Source organism: Myotis nattereri (assembly GCF_964212035.1).
Source record: "Myotis nattereri genome assembly, chromosome: 5".
In the NCBI taxonomy this organism is placed as follows: domain Eukaryota; kingdom Metazoa; phylum Chordata; class Mammalia; order Chiroptera; family Vespertilionidae; genus Myotis; species Myotis nattereri.
The window spans coordinates 66,529,188-66,542,375 of NC_138080.1; positions in this window are offsets into that span (position 1 = coordinate 66,529,188).

Below are 13,188 nucleotides of genomic sequence, written 5' to 3' on the forward strand. Positions count from 1 at the left end.
CTTAAGATCCTTTGATAAGACATCAAAAGATATGCCTTCTAGTCCAGCAGGCATCCTTGAGTAGTGTATACTATAGGCAAGGAGTAATTACTTCTGTTGAAGTGATTTAAAAAGGTATGTATCCCTTTCAAATGCAATCTTTAAAAATCAGAGTGGAAAGTACCTGCACTACTTTACTCATTAATTGTGTCTAATAATATACTCCTCTTTACAATGGCTTTCCATCCAGTAATTGGTATATTTTATAAGACAAACCTAATTTTAAAAGAGATGCTTTACATGCATACTATTATAATATGTTTACCTCTGAAAATGTATGCCTTGTTCTACTTTAGCTGTTTGCTATTCAACAATAAATCCTGCTATATTTTGATGAGAATTTTTTAAGAATTGGCAAAGACAATAATAAATGGAATGTTAAATAAAACAAGTGGCCTCTCTCTGAATTACTTGAATCAACAGCAACAATCAAGAGAGAATTTGCAACAAGAAGCCCTGGCCTAAAAATACTTATATATAAACAAAAATAAATGACTGATAATAAAAACCCTCTTTATATAAAATGTATACATGTATATGGGAATTTATAGGCTATTATATTTTATTGTATTGGATTTCCTCCTCTTGGGTTGGTGATTTATTGAAAATCCTTCAGCTTAAGATTAAAACCATTATATGTATAGAGAAAGTTCTATGAACTCAAACTTCTCAATTATTAGGTGAAAGCTAGAGACTGATATCTTAAATTGCTTTTTGTAGTTGGATTGCTTTTTTTTTTATTTTCAATTATCTTACCAGGATGGGGAGGGGGTGGAGAGGTCAACATGACTAGATCTGGTTAATCAGATTTTCAATTTTGGTGCATGGCTTTGCAGCCTGGTTATAAACAACAGAATATTACATCACTCCTCCGCCCCTTCAGGTCATCCCCTTTCCCCACGGGCCCTGCAAAGCAAGCTTAAATCTCTGCAACTTAGGGTGGAATGGAATCCTATTTTTATAGATAGGCCTTAAAAAATGATATCAGGTTTATATAGAGTGAGGAAGAGTTAACTTTTTAGATGCTTTCATTCATTTTTCAATACTATAAGAATGATAATGTTAATAATACACAATTTTGACGTGTTCATTCACTTGTTTCTACTTTTCCTGTTTTTCCCCTTCTAATTATTCCAACTTCTCCCTGAGCTTCTCAGTTCATTTATAGAGCTCTGCTCTGCTCTGCCTTCTCTCTACATCCATTCATTTCCAAACATGTTTTCCTATATAAAGTTGTCATTTTGCAATCTGTCTTCAGAGCAGTTATCATTCAAAGAAACAGAAATGATTCTATATCTCCTGCAATAATATGTTGGTGGCAGTGCCTTTGAGGCATGATAAAGAGGGGTAACTGCGTCATTATAACTTAAAAATGACAAGTGCTGAATTCTTTTATTTTAGAGGTTGTAGCACAGAGTTTTCAGAGAAATTATGTTCTTTCATTTGTCAAATGTTTATTTTCGGTTGACACCAGATAGTACTGATCCCATAATGAATTTATGGGCTGAAAACATAGTTTATATACTCTAATATATTGGTACTCAGTGTGTTTGTGAAAAAGTAAAATTCCCAAGAGGCTAAGTTTATTCAAGCTATTCATCTACAATTACTTTTGCTTTAGACATGAATAAGTTCAAAGTATATGATGTATGCATAAACTAGTGAGTTCAAGAATTTTACGTATTTATAGTGAGCATAATTTAAATGATTGCTTCACATGGACTTTCTGGACAAAATAATCACATTTTACCACTTTATATAAATTATAAATAATATGCAATCCAGCAGAGTTGGTTTTCTCTGACATGCAGTATAAGAATAATGATAATTTTAACTAGCATGATTGTGAACTTGGTACCAAGATAAGCATCTTGTATGCATTATCATCTCCTTTATTTTTCACATTTATACTATATACCTATGGTTACTGTTCCCAATTTACCTAAGAGGAAATTGAAACTAAAAAAGTGATATAAATGTCCTAAAGTTACATAGCTAGAAAGGTAAATATCCAATATATTTAAAAGCATTAGTATCTGATTCTGATATTTTTGTAGTGTCAACCTAAATAAAAAAGGTAAACTGAGGCAGCTCAAATGAGCAAAAACTAAGTTTATTCCAGAATAGCAAGGAATTGCTATTCAGAAGATGTAGACTGTAGCAAGCTACAGGCTAGTCTGAGGGTTTGGGGTGGTCTACATCTATGGGCAAGGAGTGCAAAGAGGAGAGCATTCAGCAGAGGCCTAGAAGCAAGTTCATGGTCTTGAGCGGGGAGAGGGAGTCTTGGAGAATGTTCCTTGGTCAGGAAATAATTTTTGGTTCTCTGTAAATCAGGCATTTTCAGTCCCTCAGTTTTTAAATTTCCTGAAGTGCGCATGTGTGAGATTCTCCATTTCATATCCTCTGGTTCCCTGTTAGATGTAAATCCTCTCACAATGCATTTGTAACTACCACGTCACACTGAAATACCTACTTTATGATTTTGAGTATTGACTATCCATTAACTCAACTCTTTAAATACACATTGTTTAATTTTACTTGCACTTTTTAAGAAAACATTTAAAGGTTAACTTAATTTTTTCTTATGTTTCATTTATTTTTGTACCTGGAACATTCCTTTCTACCAACAAACTATATAAATATTCAACAACATTATTTCCATATGTTTTGTTTTCTCAACTGTTTAATCTATTTCAAAAGTGTTTTAATCACCATAACCATAAGATGAGATATAGTAATGTAGTAATATTAAAGCATTGGACAGATATCATAATAACAGTTCCTCTGTACTTAAACATTGGGCAAATTTTAGACAGAATCTAATATTAATATGGAATATATTTTGAGAAATTAATTACTCATGATCTATTCTGACATTAGATAAAGCAAAGATCATAAAGTAAACATCAATTGGCTTCCCTGAGATTAATAATTCTATAAAAATAAATGACAATATTACAATGTATATTCTAAGCACTTATTATTTTATTTTATTTTGCTAATTTAAAGTATCCAATATTTCCTTAATTGTGTAGGTTTTCCAGGAATGCTGTACAAATAAAACTTAAAATTCCATTCCATTGTGCATTGGAACATACTTGTTGAAGTTTAAATCAAACACTACTAAACTTTTGACCCTCCCTCTAACCCAAATAACTGCATTATTTTTATTTGATCATAAATCATTTTATGTACTCTCACAACATCATTTTTACAACCTCTTGAGAATAAATTGTATCCCACCAAGTTATCTCGCATTCCTCTCTCTGACCCTGCCACACTACTCATTCATCATATACTCCTTTATTCCCTCAGTGTTTTATGAGTGTGAGATAAGTGCCAAACACAGTACCTGGCACCAGTAAAACAAAAATAAAGAAGACACATAACTGCCTTAATATTTACAAGTATCTGAAGGAGATAAACTTGCAAAAATTAGTGAAGAGAATTTAAGCGAAACCCTATTAGATCAAAAAGAAAAGAGTTGTCAATCTGGAGTTATCAGGAAATATTTCCTAAAGTGGTGATATTTTAGTGAGATCTTAAGAATTTTCCAAGTAAATAGGAGGAAAGGAATTCCAAACAAAGTAAATAGTAGGTGCATATGCAGAGATAAAATACTACTAATTATTAGGGTATAAGAATAAGATCTAAGGACGAGAGAGCCAAGAAAGAAGAAATCTATACAGAGGCCTTCATGTTGAACACTATGCATCAGATACTAAGTGATTTCATAGGTTTACCATATTGTTGGTAAACAATATCATAAAAAGCACTGAATTCAAGTGGGAAATAATGATCATAACTTGGGAAAATACATGAAAGGAGTAAAATTATTATGTAGCTTTTATAGTAGTTCAGGTGGGAGAAGATGAAGTAGAATTTAATATTGTGTGAGTGGGTATGAATAAAGTGGCTAGAGTCAAATGACAATGGAATGACAGCTTTTATAAAATTTTGTGACCAACTTATAATAATGAGATGATTACATAGAAAGAGGGGTCCAAAAAGAGTGATACATGATTTAAAAAACAATAACTCAAAATTAGATTTGGTTTACCAAGTTATAAAATGGTTTAAGGTAGAAAATCCAGTAACCCAGGGAATTAAAATTTTAATAGGAAGTATTCAAATTAAATATTTAGGTCAGTTTCATACATAATGATCCTGAAATCTATTTGCAGCTTTCAGATGCTTGAAAATGTAATCTGGAATTTTGAAATGATGAAGGGGGGTGGTCAATAAATAGTTATTGAATACCTACTTTATGCCTTGCAATGGAGTAAATAAATATCTGTGTCCCTCCCAAATTCATGTTAAAACCCTAATCTCCAATATAATAATTTGGTGTTAGGGCCTTTAGGAGGTAATTAGGCCATAAAAATTAAACACTCGTGATAGGAATAGTGCCTTACAGAAGACACGGGAGAGAGGCCTTTCTCATTCTCCCTCACCATCTGAGAATACATCCAGGAGAGAGATGTCTGCAAAGCAGAAAGAGTGTCCTCATAGGACACCAGATCTGTTGGCACCTTAATTTTGGACTTCTAGCCTCCAGAACTATAAGAAATAAATTTTTGTTAGTAAGCCACCAAGTCTATGGTGTTCTGTTATAGCAGCTCGAGCTGACTAAGGCATGACTGTTCTATGTTAAGCAGTGAGCAAGAGCAGTGAACAAGAGATAAATCCTCTTCCCTCTAATAGTGTGCATGCTATTTAGAAGGGGGAATCATGAGCAAAGAAACAAGCAAGTTCAATTGAGATGGTTGGATAAGCATTTAAAATTTTTTTTTTCAATATGATAGAATATTTTTTAAGTCCATGAAGAACTGGGTTTACCACAGAAGTATCTAGCTATGGAGGTGACATTAAAACTGAGACCTAAATGATGAAGAATGATGGAAGCTTTTTCCAACTAGAAGCAAGTGCATATTGAAATATTCTTGCTAAAGCAAGAGAAAAAAGGAGCACAGCATAGTATGACAGTAACATTTTTTAAAAATATATTTTATTGACTTTTCACAGAGAGGAAAGGAGAGGGACAGAGAGTTAGAAACATCGATGAGAGAGAAACATCGATCAGCCGCCTCCTGCACACTCCCCATTGGGGATGTGCCTGCAACCAAGATACATGCCCTTGACCGGAATCGAACCCGGAACTCTTGAGTCCGCAGGCCGACGCTCTATCCACTGAGCGAAACCGGCCAGGGCAATAGTAACATTTTATGTGACACACAGCCTCAGAACAGGGGCTTTATTTCAAAATCCGAAGAAACAGAGTAGAATATCGTCCTGGGGGTTGGACCTAAGGTACAGCATATACAGGGGAGTAAAGAAGTCGAACTGTGCTGAAGTGGGGCTTAAAAGGGATCTGTGGGGAGCTGTGGAGCTGGAATGGCCAGGCTTGGGGCAAAGCGGCTAAGTCTTTATATACCCGCTGTGGGATGGGTTCCACAGGGAGGCCATAGCATAGGGTGATGGTTCTCTCTGAATGACATTTTCTGGAAAGGGGCTAAGCTGTGAACTTTGTGAGCCAATGCTGGCAGCAGCTGAGGGAACAGAGAGCTAGTTCTGAAGAGGGGCACGTAGAGCATCACAGCACCCATGGCAGCAGGGGAGGGCCACGGGAAGGAGGTTGCCTTTATGCTTAGTATCATAAGAATCTATGTGCCTATTTCAAGCCAATGTTCATCCTGATCTGATTCGGAGTTTTAAAAAGATGTTCCAATCTACTGTGTAGATAAATCTGAGGAGGAACCAATGTGGAATATGGACAGGTGAAGAGTGGAGTACCTGAGCTGTCCAGGTGAGTAATAACAGTGGCTTCTTAATCAAGGATAACAGGAGTAGATAGACAATACGTAGATGCTAAAGTCATGGGTTGGAAGTGGTGACATTTTCTAAGAGAAAGTGGAAAGCCAAGAGAACTAAGAAGGATAGTATCACTTGAGTCGATGCAGAGAGAAGAAATAAATAATTAAAGGACACTACGAGTTACCAATGAAACTGAAACAGAGTGGAGAGAGAGTGGTGTCAGGTAAATATGAGTAGTTTTATGTTTCAGCAAGGAGAAAGTGATGAACCACAGCAACTGCCACCAGATAAATCACACAAGATAAAGTTTGTTCACAGTAGTGTAGTACGTGTGTTGGGATGGAATGCACTGGACAGAAAAGGAAATGGGAAGTGAGGAAACAGAGTATAAAGTGATTGCTTGTAGGTAAATAGAGAACAAATGATTTAATTAAAGTGGCAAATAAGAATAGGAAAGAGGTTTTTAGTGTGTCTTCATGTTTGTTTTCAAAAAGAAAGATATTTAGGTGGATTTTCTAGCATGCATATGCACAAACATCCTACCCCCACCCCTGCAAAAAAAAAAAAAAAAAAAATCCAGAATAAAGAATCTGTAAAAGATGAGTGGAGGACAAAGGAACCCATGTCTCCGTAATGAATCATTTGTCATGAAGATCAGCTTTGTGTAAAGATGAGACGCCTATAAGTGAAAAAGTTCACATCAGATCCATTCTATTTCTTTGGAGAAGTAGAAGACAAAATTGAAAGGGATATAACCTGCACTTGGATAACCTGCACTTGGATTTTTCAAAAAAATTAATGCACACACTAAAGATGATTTTAGTTTATTGAATGCTAAGGTTTTCAATAAACATCTTTATAAAACACCCAACCATCAACAGACTGAAAGATGTGATCCTTAGGAAACTTACAAGCAAAGACAGAAAATGTGGACAAACTGTCTGTAAATGTATGAGCTACTATGGCTCTTTTAAATTATTTAAGACAATTAAAAAATCATTCAAAAAATTCATTCTTTTTTTGATGGAGCCTCTCATTTCCTTTCCCTGATTACTTTCTCAGTAGTCAACTCTGGCTTTCCATGGTCATAACATACATAAAATCAATAAGAGGTAATGGCTTCTACATGTAAATGTTCGTCTACAATTTCCCTAGACATTGCATAATTTTATTGGAATAGGATAAATAGTAAGTTTACTATATGCTTATTAGACTTAGGGTAGTCTAGCCAACTAAAAAAAATAAGGTTACACCAGAATATTTGTGATTTCCATTTAGAAGCTGGAGATTTTACATATAATGAGAGTTCTGATATGGCATTTTTATTTTGTCATTTTTAGTAGAATCACTATCTTTTCTTTGCAATATAGCATATTAAAGTACTGTAGCATGGATTATTACAAACATAAAAGTTGATTTGAAAGAAAGAGCCTATGCAAATGGTAGAAAATGCATTCATGTAGTATGGCTCTTATAACCTTGAGTGAGCTATTAGATATAATGGAAAATTCAACTGTTATACTACTGATAACTTTTGAGTTTTAAAAACAATGTACATTATATGATACATAACATAAATGCTACCTGATAAAAGTTCCTTTAACATCATATATAATAAATCAATGCTAGACGGCAGGGAAGAGTGACAGAAAGACCATTACAAAATTCTATTTTGGGTATTATAATAGATATAATATGCTGCAATTTAGTTTAATGAGTTGCAATTAAGAAACTGTTTCAAGAGTTGCATGTGATTTCTTTTAATTATTAGTTATTAGTTTTTCCTACATAAGTGCATTTAAAATCACATTATTTGAACTGCAGTAAATGATAAAAATTCTCCAATAATTTAATATTTCTTATGGATTATAGGTCAGTAAAATTTAAACAGAAATACAGTACTTTTAGTTCTCAGCAGTAGTCAGAAGAGTATAATTATTTTTAAGAAACCTGTTATTTATAATACAGGAAGAACACATACCTATACATGTGATTTGAATATATTTTGATGTGATGCTGAATATCCAGCCAAAAGGTACTGTGATTTAACAACCATCTCTAATCAAACATTTAAGATAACTAATTAACTGAGTAAGTTGCTATATTATTTGACTAGGTCTGACATAATAGAAAACTATAGACTAGTTGGCTTAAACAACAGAAATTTATTTTCTTACAGTTTTCAAAGCTAGAAGCCCAAGATCAAGGTGCTATCAGTGTTGGAATCTGGTGAGGCCCCTCTTTCTGGCTTGTAGATGGCCACCTTTTGGTATTGCTTCATGTGACCTGTCCATGGGTGTGAAGAGAGAGAGATCTCTGATGTCTCTTTCTTTTTATAAGGACACCAGTACTAGTGATTAGGGCTCCAACCAAATGGCCTCATTTAACCTTAATTACATGCTTAAAGGCTCATCTCCAATAGTCAACATTGGGGGTTAGGGCTTCAAAATATGAATTTTGAGGGAACATAATTTAATCTATAACATGAAAGATTGCTTTTAAAAGTTTACAAATATATAAAAATATATAAGTTGTACTATTATAGTTCATATTCTGTTTGTATATATAATAACTCATGAGTTAACGGATTGACAATGCAAATATATAGTTTTGTTAAATGGGGAAAATATCTTAATCTTAGGATGACTAAAAATAGAATTTTGATTAAATTTTCGGTGTTCCACTATGTCTAATTTAATATCAAATTAGGATGAGTAAGGAAGTTAGCTGCACTCCAGGTCAGATTTGAGGTTTGCTTGTCCTATGGTGCTAGTGGTAGAGGTAAAAGCAATAAAGTGCATATAATAAAACTAAATTTTAAGAGCAAGCCACCAGTATTTTCTGATGGTTTGGTTGGGAAGCATGAGAGAAGCATGAATTAAACATGATAACTCTAAAGCTTTTCACGTGAATAACTGGGTGAAGAACAATACCTATTATTTAAATAGGGAATTCTAGGAAACAAATAGATTTTGGAGAAAAATAAATCAAGATTTTTATTTATTTATTTATTCTTTTGCTGAGATAGTAAATCTTAAAAGTTCTCATCAGAAGAAAAGTATTTGTAATTATTTATGGTAATAACTATGTTAACTAGATTTATTGTAGTAATAAAACATTTATGTAATATATAAAATATAAATAAAATACAAATTAAATGAGAATAAAGGAATATTTTTAACATATTATGTTGGCAACATCTTTTAGGAATCTTAATCAATTAAACAGTGGATTTATGACAGTCGAGAAAGCTGAAGGGATTTATCGTTAAAGTTTTTAAAAGAAATAATCACGCTAGCTGGTTTTGCTCAGTGGATAGGGCATAGGCCTGGGGACTGAAGGATCCCAGGTTTGATTCCAGTCAAGGGCACCAGCCCAGACTGTGGGCTCAAACCCCAGTAGGGGGCATGCAGGAGGCAGCTGATCAGTGATTCTGTCTCATCATTGATGTTTCTATCTCTCTTTCCCTCTTCCTTCCTCTCTGAAATCAATAAAAAATATATTTAAAATAAAAAATAAAAGAAATAATTGCAAATGTGGAATTATGGAATCAGTTCCAAACACAGCTATTATAAGAAAGCCAAAATTTAGTTATAAAAAAAAAGTCATTTAAAAATCATTTTGATGTGTTGTAAGAACTTATGTAACTTATGAATTCACTCTATAAATATGGCTATGATCTGTGCATTATATTAACTCTTGATCATTCCAATAAGAGGAAAACTGACCAAGAATCTCCTACATCTTAGAATCTAGTGATACAGACAAACATTATTTGAAGAAAACTTGTGGGTTCTATAAGAAGCAATAATAGTGATAACAATTCCCCCCTGAGTGGAAGCGAAAGTCCTCCTTGAATGAAAAAGGAGAATAAGTGCAACGGGCTACATCACATGGGAGCAAGGAGGAGAAGGTAAAGATCCGATGAAGAGGACTTCACGCAAAAACAGACAAAACAGGATTTTATCACTGAGAACAAGTTTTAGTATGAGGTAGAATTTATTGAAACTGAATAAGGCGGAGGTATTTTAGTGGCTTGTATTGAGTTGGCTAAAATGGTCTGCATTAAAGCTGGTCTAACAGGTTCGAAGGTTGCGTCACAGCAGAGAGAACCTGCAGAATATGTGCGACCTGTGGGGAGAGGGTGCCAGCGGAGAGGCTATTGCTGCAGTTCCGCCTGAAGTGCAATGTGCTCTGTACTTCCTTACGGGTGGAAATGTAATGTTCCTTTTAGTACTTCTTGCAGAGTAAAGCCCAAAATATGATGGCAGGGGCTCCTTATATTTCTTTTTAAAAGTGCATTCCCTTGGTCCTTGAAACCCTGCTATAAAATTACTAATTAATATTTGGCAAGGAATTTGGAAAGGTGTGTATTCTCAGGCATGTCATAAACCATCTTGGTTAGAATGTAAAATCAAGGCTACAGCACACCCATTAAAAGGATTTATAACTATGCTTTAACTTAGGGTGGAGATGGAAAGAACACCAGACAGCTGTTAAGAGGTTGAGAGCAGAAAATATGTCCTACTGTTCATAAAAAAAAGGCACTGGGGATATAGAAGTTGTTTTAAGTTGTAGGAAGATGTTGAAGAATTAAACAAACTTGGAACTGATATTTTGAAAATATGAGATAATGTGATGAAATTCTCAGAAATATTTGCAATGAAGATATCTACTTATGAAACAATGGTACCATTATATTTGATATTGTAATAGAATACATTTAATTGGCAAAGAAGGGAGGTTACAAAAATTTTTTAAGAAATTGATATCAGAATACACAGGTGCAGGTCAAAGTGTCATTTTCAACTCAAGTGGTTGCTTATTAAATGAATTGCTTGGTTTAGAAATAAAGATATATTACAAAACAGGTCATACATGTAACAAAAATTCACTCAGAAACTTTTCACCTATCGGTAAAAAAAAAAATGTTATCATAAATATTTATGCATAATTATTATTTTCTCTGTTATCTAAAATGTGATAGCCATCCAAAATTTGTTATCAGATTTGAAAGATTAACATTAATTGGGAGAAGTTGAGAATGTTTTTAAAACACAGGTTTTAATATTTAAAATTGTAAAATTGGGGAGAAAAATGTTTTTTACAATAAATTTCTCAATTCTTGACCATGAGCTTCTAACTGGAAGGAATTCTCATCCTGCTACTACTATAAACAAAACTACCACTAAAATTAGTCTTAATAGTAGTAATCAGAATAGCAAATGTTGGTGGTCTTCACTGTATATTAGACACTGTGCTGAGCCTTGTTTGAAGTGTTTATTTTTATAGTAAACATATCAAGTGGAGACGATTACTACTCTCATTGCATAGGTAAAGAAATGCGCACAAGGTCACATGACTAGGAAAGAACAAAGACTCAAAACTTAGTGGTGTCATAGTCCACACTCTTCATCCTAAGTCTAACCTTTCCTCCATAGGCTACCTTTGAGAAGTTGTGAACTACCTTTTTCATAGTGCAAATTAAAACACAAGCCAGAAAACAGAAGAGGCCACAAGTAATTTGAGGATTTTGCTCTTAGGAAAATTTTGCTGAAAGATTTCGCTTGATAAAGTTAATATTTATCAAAAAGTGGGTGTGCTGAGTCTTGATTTTACATTACTCTTTCTGTATTAAAATGTCAAGAACTGCTGCTGCATAAGCTAATCAATACACTAAGACCCAACTGTAGAACATTATAGTTTGTTTAAATAGCTCAGCTAATTTAAAACGGTATCAAAAAACGTACTGCTGAGTTACCCCACTGAGGTAAGCAGTGAAAAGGGGTATGACAGGCCTGGCACTTTGAGACTTCTGACAAATTCTCATGAGGTTTTAGTTAAGGCGTTATAATCAAACATATAGAATATTCTGGAAAATCAAAGGTGAATGGTAATTCCATGTGAAAGAATGGCTAACAGCTCTGCAGAGCTTTGTCACATATACTTTGAGGGGATCACAGAGTCACACATGTTAACTGGTTACTACAAAATTGATCTACAAAATAAATCTTTGGAGCTCAATCCTTCAAGCACCAACATAAATTATCTGCCACCAGTTATCTGCTGCAGTTTTTCCCCCTTTATTCATGTAAAATCCCTGAAAATTATATTTTTCCTCAAGTGGTATAATTATTTGCAATGTACAATTATTTATAAAAAATGGACATACATTTTAACAAAATTCTAATTTATCAACTATCTTTTAACAAAAATAAGTAACATTGAAGTTTAAAAGTGGGTAAACTATTTAAATGATTCTATTTATGGATAGTCAGTTAAAGAAATAATTGTACTAGTAAAAAAATAAAAAAAAATGATATACTAGCATAGAAGATCTTGGTTCCAACCAAGGTTTTTATAGAGCATTCATATACCTTTATCTGAAAAGAAATCAAGACTAAAGTGGGGCCCACATATTCACTATTTTACTTGTTATTATTTGTTCTTCTTAATGAAAAAAACAGTTCAGCAAGTTCATGTCTCCTCTAATGTCCAAAATTTATGTTTAAAACTCTTTATCCTCATGTCCTAACATAGCTCCCTAAACATTTGAATCCCACTGTTCTGTTACATCCATCTTTTCTTTTTTAGCTTTGTGCATCTGTCCCACAATGGTGTAGATAATGTCAATCATCATCTTTTCTACTAGAAACATAACTAAACAATTAACTGTAGGCTAATGTTTATGAGCATTTTCCATACAGATCTACCTGAAATAATGTTATCCAGTTTAATCCTCAAAATAACCCAAAAGAGTAGGTAGCATTATTGTACCCATGATAAAATAGACTTTAACAACCATTAAGTGACTTGCTAAAGATCATACACTTATTGAAACACACAGAAAGATTAATTAAATCACAGTTTCCAAAACTGTAGGGTCAACAGAAAATTTTTCTGGTATTATTTACATCTTATGAGATCTGATTTTAACCTACGTCAGTGGCAACAGAATTAGATGAGAAAGTTTTTTGACCCATAAGTCAAGTTTACTGAGTGACTAAGCTCCTTCAGATTTATGATAATAAAAACATGTTTAGTATGTACAAGGGAGCAAATGAGAATTGTGAGATTCATAAGAAATAGCCCGCAGCAGGGGATCATTATTACTCAAGGGCAGAGAACAAGACACATTTTCTGAACTATGTATGTTGAGGTCTGAGCATGAATACTCCGATACAATGGCACCTGTCTATGCCATAGCTAGATTCTTTTCTTCATTTTATTAATATAGTAAAAATATGTTTAAATAGATTAATATAGTGCAGTCAAAAACATTATTAACTGATCTATTCTGATATTGTTCATGTCTTAATAGTGAAAACTGAAGCT